General features: G+C 49.8%; 1 protein-coding gene across 6 annotated transcripts in view; it reads right to left on the bottom strand.

Moving 5' to 3' along the window:
* The window catches only part of GRIK4 (glutamate ionotropic receptor kainate type subunit 4), a 271109-nt gene that overhangs the window by 206623 nt on the left and 57177 nt on the right, over positions 1–7309 (bottom strand). For 4 of the 6 annotated variants that reach the window (XR_003093249.1, XM_006020387.2, XM_025200024.1 and 1 more), the window contains exon 1: positions 455–1780. The exons of 1 other annotated variant lie outside the window; for it this stretch is intronic. The gene's annotated coding sequence lies outside the window, so the exon portion shown is untranslated. Of the gene's footprint in view, positions 1–454; positions 1781–7059; positions 7254–7309 lie in introns of those variants that run through there. One more of the 6 variants, XM_025200021.1, reaches the window with a different exon arrangement.

The raw sequence follows: 7309 nt of genomic DNA, 5'->3' as shown, positions 1-7309 counted from the left end.
CCCCATGACTACCACATCCTTAGCCTTCGCTACCTCGGTGAGCCGACCCCAGAATTCCTGGTCAAGCTCCTCTCCTTGGTTGGGTGGTCTATAGTAAACTCCTACCGTTAGGTCCCTTTCCCCTCTTTTGCCTTGAACCCTAACCCAAAGCACTTCAGAGTGCTTCTCCCCTGACTCTTTACTAATTAGCGAGGATGTGTATTCCTCCTTGATATCCTATCCTGTCCCTCCTGTACAGCCTATAGCCCTTGACATTCACCGCCCAATCATGCTTGGAGTCCCACCATGTTTCCGTAATCCCCACAATGTCCGGGCTGGTGTCAGCCATCAGGAGGGCAAGTTCCTCCTGCTTGTTCCCCATGCTACGGGCATTAGTGTAGAGGCATTTCAGGCCTCCAGTAGATGTGTATACTGACCCCCTAGTCCCAGCATTCCCCTGGTCCCCATCTCTTACCTGTTTATCTGCTGCGCTTGTCGGTCTGGGCTGGGCTGTAGTTGTGGGCGCCGTTTGGTCTGGTAGTCTGATGTATCCTCCGCCCTCATCTTCCCCTTCCCCTGACGAGTCTAGTTTAAAGCCCGCCGGAGTAGGTCCCCTTCATATACATCCAAAAAGTCCCCCGTCTCTTTTAGTCACAGCAACACAGTGACAGCTCATGTTAAGGGTTATCATTGATAACCACCTCAAGCCCTTCTCTTCTTGAGACACTGTTTCCTAAGGGACCAGTAAAGGTAGTTACTGTTCTTTGCTCCTGATGTATTACCTTGTGCTTTGCTGTATTAAACATTTTGTCATATTGAGACAGACAGCTGTGTAAGAGTAACCACCTTCCCCTTCCCCCTGCTCCCCCCACAGCCTTTTTTGCTGCCATATCACATCAGTCTTGGAGTCATCTGCAAACTTAATCAGCTCAGATTTGATATCGTCATCTACATCAAAGAAAAATATCAGCTAAGAGCAAGTCCTTTGGGATCAGTTCAAATGGTACCAAGTGCTGGTATCCCCCCCATTAACCAATGGTTTTGAGATTGGTCAGCAAGCCAGGTTTTTAGGCAGCTAATGTGTGCCTGTTATTCCTGCAGAACGCACGTTTTAAGCAGGATGCCTTGTGGTATCAAGGGCTTTACAGGGCACTATATATTATATATATCTGCCTCCATAGTTACACAGCTGCCCAGGCCGGTAACTCTTTGTGAGGTGTGGAGCTTCCAGGAATTTACCATCATGACAGCCCCATTTTCACATGGGGAAACTGAGGCCTAAATGAAGTGAGATGTACAGGGAGAGGCTATGACAGAGCTGGGAACTGAAGCCAAGTCTATCCTCCCGGCACAACCTGCATGCATTTTAACCCATCTCTGATCCAGAGTTTCTCCATCTCAAACCAGCCCCCACTCATGACAAATCCACACCCAATTTAGGTGTCCTGAAATTCCTTACACCTAAAAGCCACTGCAACTCATCGTGCCAGTCTCCTTCCCACCTCATTTTTGTGACCTGGTGTCAAGGGGCAGCACAGCAGACCCTAGATCTACCTCTGCCCACACGAGTCACAAGTGCTCAATTCTCTGTACCATGCTCTTCCCAAAGAATAGCTCAGTCTTTGTTCTGCAAAGCCTGCTATGAGGAGATCAACAGCCAGAGCAACTTTTGAGGGTGCATGAAGCCAATGCTGATTTCAGGCCAGCTGACTTTGCATTCCTGATTCAGGACAGCAGCTCTCTATGACAACTCATCTCTATCTGCTTAATAAAAAATTGAATCCCTTGTGCCCCTGGCTTTTTACCCACTCCCCCTAGAAAAGTCTGGGTTAAAAGAACATCCTAAAAGATCTAAGTGCAAATTTAAGTGCATAGATATTGTGACAATCGGTGCAAAGACAGGAGATTTGTTTTGCTAAAAAGAAAAAGCCAACAGCCCTCTTTTCATTCCTCTTTCACAAATGGCTCCAACTCTGCAGACAGATCACTTGAGAAGGGAAGAGTCCATTGTCTGCACTTAGCTATTTTGCTGAAGTGGCTCCACTACTGAGAAGTCTTGGCCCAGGAAGGTGTTTCATGTCTGGACCTCAGCCGTGGCTCTCATCCGCCGGGACCACGGTGTTTGCGCTCGATCATTAATTTCTCAAAGCGATGCACGCGCGTGTGCATTCACATGGGTGATGTGCAGAGGCGGGAGTGAGGGAGGAAGATGCTCTGATTGCTGACACAACAAAGAAGGAACAGTTAACCCCGCAGGCCTGTCTGTCTCGATACCCAGCGCAGCCATGCCGGACGCCGAAGAACCTCCCCTTCCTTCGAGATGGGATTTAGGGAGAAACCGTCACTGGGAACTGTCAGCGCATAAAACCTTGGATGCCGACGTGAAGGAGTCAGCCAATGCCCAGAGTAAACAGACAGTAATTTCCTGTTAATGAAGCACTGGATTAACCCTGGCCCCCATAAAAGTCCACAGACTCATCATGCAACAGGGCCGAGTCTGACAGCAATTCCAGGAAGCTGCTCATTAAAAGGCATGCAGATGCGGTGCCCCATTAAATCAATCTTCCCCTGAAGTCGCAGCTTCTCCTTCTCTCTGCGTAAGCAGGCAGTATCGTTCTGCCATCGCTCGAGACGGAGCGAGAGCTCCTTTCTCTGGACAGCCAAAGCGGATGCTCGTCCCGACAGCTCCACCCTCAGAGCCATCCCACCTGGAAGGGGCGTGGGTTTGACGCTCCCCAAGCTGATCCCTCAGGCTGATGGGATACTGGAAGCAAAAAGCAACTCGTTGGCCTTTCCCCCCCATGGTGCATTAGACTATGTGACTTGTGCTCTCCCCTCTTCACCATGATCTACTCCAGTCCCCAGCATGACTTCTGTCTTACCCAGCTATCTTAGGTACTTACGCAGGCCCTATAGTACCTCTCAATCTTTCAAGCCTTGCTATACCCTTGTGAACTGGGCAATGCTCTCATCTAAGGCACAGACAGACCGACCACAGCTCACCCAGTAAATCCATAGTAAAGTCAGGGAATGGAGCACAGATCTCCCCAGCTGCTGCCCTACACATTGGGCTATCGCTTGCTGCCAAAAGAAGCAGAAGAGGACAAGGCAGCCTGCGGTTTAATGGGGAGAAAGGAGACACCTTTACTGCCAACCCCCACATTGAGATGGGGGGGCTCTGCCATGCTTGGGGAAGGAGGGGGTCATGTCTCAGCACTGGGGTGGAGATGGCAGGCAATCACATAGGGCAGGAGGTGCACAGAGTGAATGACTGACTTCAGAAAAGAAACGCTGGGCGATCTTTTGGGCTACAGTCTCTATTGGCATGAATCAGTTCACAGCCCCTTACAATCGGCCTCCATTCAGCTTACACACTTGCCAGACAAGGCATCCGCTGTCCAGGCCTCATGCCCTCTGTCCCAGACACAAACCGTACCAAGCGAGTGGCGATTCGCCTCTCCCAAAGACGTAAATGGCTAAGCAGCTCCTGCCAGAATTTGGACCCGGAGCCTCTGGGCGTTCAACGCCAGACACCCTTTCAACCTGCGTCCCTCTTCCCTTCCCATATGCTCCAGTGCAGTTTGGCTTGGACCCTTTGCCCGTGCACCCAGTTGGCCTTGCTGGGTCTGATGCCCATGGAGAACATGTGCACCCTGGCTCTGTCGTCTCTGAGAGCCCGATAAAGGTCTAAAAAACAAACAAAGCACCCAATGGGCACAAGCAGTCCTGACAATCGTGAGCAATAACGTTCCTCTTCCAACAGGATGTTAACTGACTGATAAAGGAAATAGTTTGGCAGCATTAAAACCTTTCATGCTCAGCCCCGTTACCCGCTCCTGGTTCCCTACATGCTTCGTCTGCCGACCTTCTCTCATGAAACGGCATCTCAAGTAGAAATTGGTCTCAGGAGGGGAGGGCAGTAAGGGGGCACAGAATTATAAAATCCCTCTTTCTTGAGCTGACAGCAGCCCTTTCAGGCCAACTGATGCTCAAAAGGCCTATGCAGATAGATACGTATTTTTATGAGAGCCCCAAAATGAAATCCTTTTAAAAGCTCCTTTTCTTAGGTACTTTGGCATAATTGAAGTCTTCCATCAAATTATACCGAAAATCTTGCTATGAGAAGCCTTTAATTTCCGTTTGCTTGATGTAACTTCATCCAACAGATGAAGTCTGTGGTGTGGAGGGGGGTTTGGTGGTGGCGTAGTTTTATTTTTTCCCCCTTCCCCAAACACATCAGTCAGGCTGGTGAACTTTAATTTGATTTTTGCCTGACACGAATTTTGGCCGGTGCAGCACCCTGCCAGCAGAGCACAGCTGCGATGGGAACCACAAACCCACTCACTTCGACACTCTGCACTTAATCAGCTCAGGGCTGCAGGAGCGTAGCCCAGCCAACAGAGCCAGAGTCTCCGCAGGACCCGAACACCCGGCTCCACGCTCCCTCATTGCAGACAAACAAACCACAAAGGCTGGAGCTGTGGCGAGTCTTTGCTCGTAGCAGAGAGTTTTAAATCTTAATCAAAAGAGGGGAGTCTGCAAGACTGGCCTTTGCCTTCCAATGTAGATTGCAATGATTTCTGATTGACAGATACAGTCCCTTCAATTATTGTGGCTTTTTGAATGGATAAAGCTATGTAACAAGCCAGTTATTTTCCAACAGTCACCATCGCCACGCTGAAGGCTGCTGATCAAGATCTGACATAGCCGTGGGACGGTGCCAGCGCTGCAGACTTCCTTTTCGTTGCAGAGCGCCTGTGGACAAAACCCTGGAGACGCCGGGGTCAACTGCCAAACTTCAAGGACTGAGCAAAGCTACCCACCGATGGGATGGAGACCCAACTAATGGACATTAACTTGGAACAACCACAGGACCGAGAACAAGAAGAGCAGGCAGGAAGAGACAGGATCTTTTTTTTGGCTTCCCCACAACCTAGTGCACAGTTCAGAGAGGGACAAAGTTGTGGTGGTGTCAGGAGATGTTGGCAGGAATTGGCCACTTACTCTTGCTGACATGGACTCCATCTAACATTTGGCTTGGACATGCACCCCGAGGGCTTTGCAAGCCACTTCCCTGTTGTCTAGCTGGGGTTGGAAGGTGTCTCTACATCTACACTGCTATAAAGCTAAGTCCTCTCCAGGACTTGAACTAGATGAGACTCCTCATTGGGGTCCCGCAGGCAGCAGGCGCTCTGTAACCCCAGGAAGCCCTGGGGTCTGCCCTCACGAGAAGCTGCGCTGGCTTCAAGGGATGCTTGGAGAGACAGTACAGAGGCTGGCACCTTGCACAAAACCCCTTGTTAAAATGCACGCCTGCGCAGCCTCCGAGAGGAATTAGGTGATGGTGCAGCACTGGCCTGCACAGCGGATGCTGCAATTTGTATTCAGAGCTGCGGCTCGGTTGTGGGGATAAGCTGATTGCAGCTCGTGTTGGATGTTGTCACAGCAAAAACAGAGCACAGCACTCAAAGTCTACACACGGGTGCTCCCGGTGGCTCCAAACCAAACAAGCAGCTGGGAATATGTGTGGGAGGCTGTCCCCGACTTCCCCCCATGGGAGCTGTGGATTTACGCATCCCAGGCCAACGAGCACAGGACAGGGACAGGGCAGCACCTGCACGGTGCCAAACAGCAACTTGGGCAAGGCTTTTGGCTCTACTGATGATTTGCTGGGTGACCCTGGGGAATTTTCTTTCCCTCTCTTGCCTCAGTTTCCCCATGTGTCAAAAAAGAAGGGGTGATCACTTGTAAAGGGTTACGGGCAAAAAGCAGTATATAAAGTGCAGGCTAATAATTGTACGCACGCACAAGCAGGAGGGTGGGAAGTGAACACTGCCTCTTTCCAGCCCTCCGTAGTATACTTCTGCCCTAGGACCCCTTTCCCCGCCTCCCACTCTCCTTCCCATTCAGACTTTATCCGATACAGCAATACCACAAGGCTTGGCATGAAATCTATGTCCCAGTACGCTAGGCTCTGTACGGGCAAAGCAGAGATATCCTTGCCCAGGTTTCTTATTTAAGAGACAAGACAAAGGAGAAAAAGAGAAACTGAACTAAGTGACTTACCCGGGGTCATTCAAAAGTCAGTGGCAGAGACGATGGGTGGGCAGGGGACCCTCAGAAGGAAAAAAAAACCCAGACCTCTGCACACTAGAATATGCTACAATTCATCTCTGTTCATTTTGGGGGTTTGGGGTTTTTTTGTTTTAAACTTCCCACCTGGGCATCGGCACATAGACAAAGAACAACACCTGGAAGTCCCTTCATTGCCCAGTCCCCAGCATGCTTCACTGTGCATTTTAACCTGAAGCCAAGTCAATTTGAGTCTTCCTGTTCCCTTTTTGAGTAGCAGGGTCTTTGAAAGCCGGAGCAATATCAATAAGGCCGGTAACTCATCTGACATGTAAATCAAATGGGAAGATCTGGGGGAAATTTCTGCTCCAGTGGCTCTCTCCCATGCTCCACACACAAGCACAATCACCAGTGATTACCAGTTTGAGCGATTCCAATAATTCTCCTGCTGCTGGCTCAGGACATGAGATGGGGCATTTGTATCATTACAGCATTGTTATGTCTTGGAACATCATCTAGAAGAGTGTTGGGATGAAGGTAATTAACTGCATGATAGCTAATCTATTTAGCCATCCCACTGCGTCTGCAACTCATCATGAGTAAACAGGGTTTTTCAAAGCCAAGCAGTGATGATTATGGTGGAATATGTGCAGCCCCACTATCCCAAAGCATATTTGCTGGTTCTCAGCGAGAAACCTTCATAGCGCTTAACATTCACTTCCCCAGTCAACTTGAACATTTTTCTGGACATCACACTTTGCCACCAGTGGAGCTCAAGAAAAATTGAACCATTCCTCTCAAAGCAATTAGCAGCATAAGACCCCTGTGAGAGCAAGTTGTCCTCTTTTTAGATGGGGAACTGAGAGCTACAGCAGCAAAATGACTCGTGCAAGGTCACACAGGAGGTCTGTGGCGGAGCAAGGGCTTGAACCAAGCCCTCGGTTAGGCTCTACCCACTTGGAAAGCCTGCTCTTCCTCACCAAAGCCATGTGCCTGGGGAAAACTTACATTTTAAAAGATCCCAGTGGATAAGCAACCACAAGTACACTGCAGGAAGGGGGAGACAGGAGACGGCTGCTGAAGACACAAGGAGCAACAGAATTTAGACAAGATTTAACTGGCCTTGCAGAACCGGCTGATGTGAGCTCCAGAGGATGATGGATGGCCGATGCCACGGTTGGAAGACTTTGGATTTGGCTATAACGAGGGCCATCATCTCGCCCACTGCCACTGGATCTTCAGGCAAACTCGGAGCCAA

This window comes from Alligator sinensis, unplaced genomic scaffold (genome assembly GCF_000455745.1).
Source record: "Alligator sinensis unplaced genomic scaffold, ASM45574v1 scaffold278_1, whole genome shotgun sequence".
In the NCBI taxonomy this organism is placed as follows: domain Eukaryota; kingdom Metazoa; phylum Chordata; order Crocodylia; family Alligatoridae; genus Alligator; species Alligator sinensis.
The sequence above is the reverse complement of the archived record's forward strand: the minus strand, read 5'-3'. Positions and strand labels throughout refer to the sequence as shown.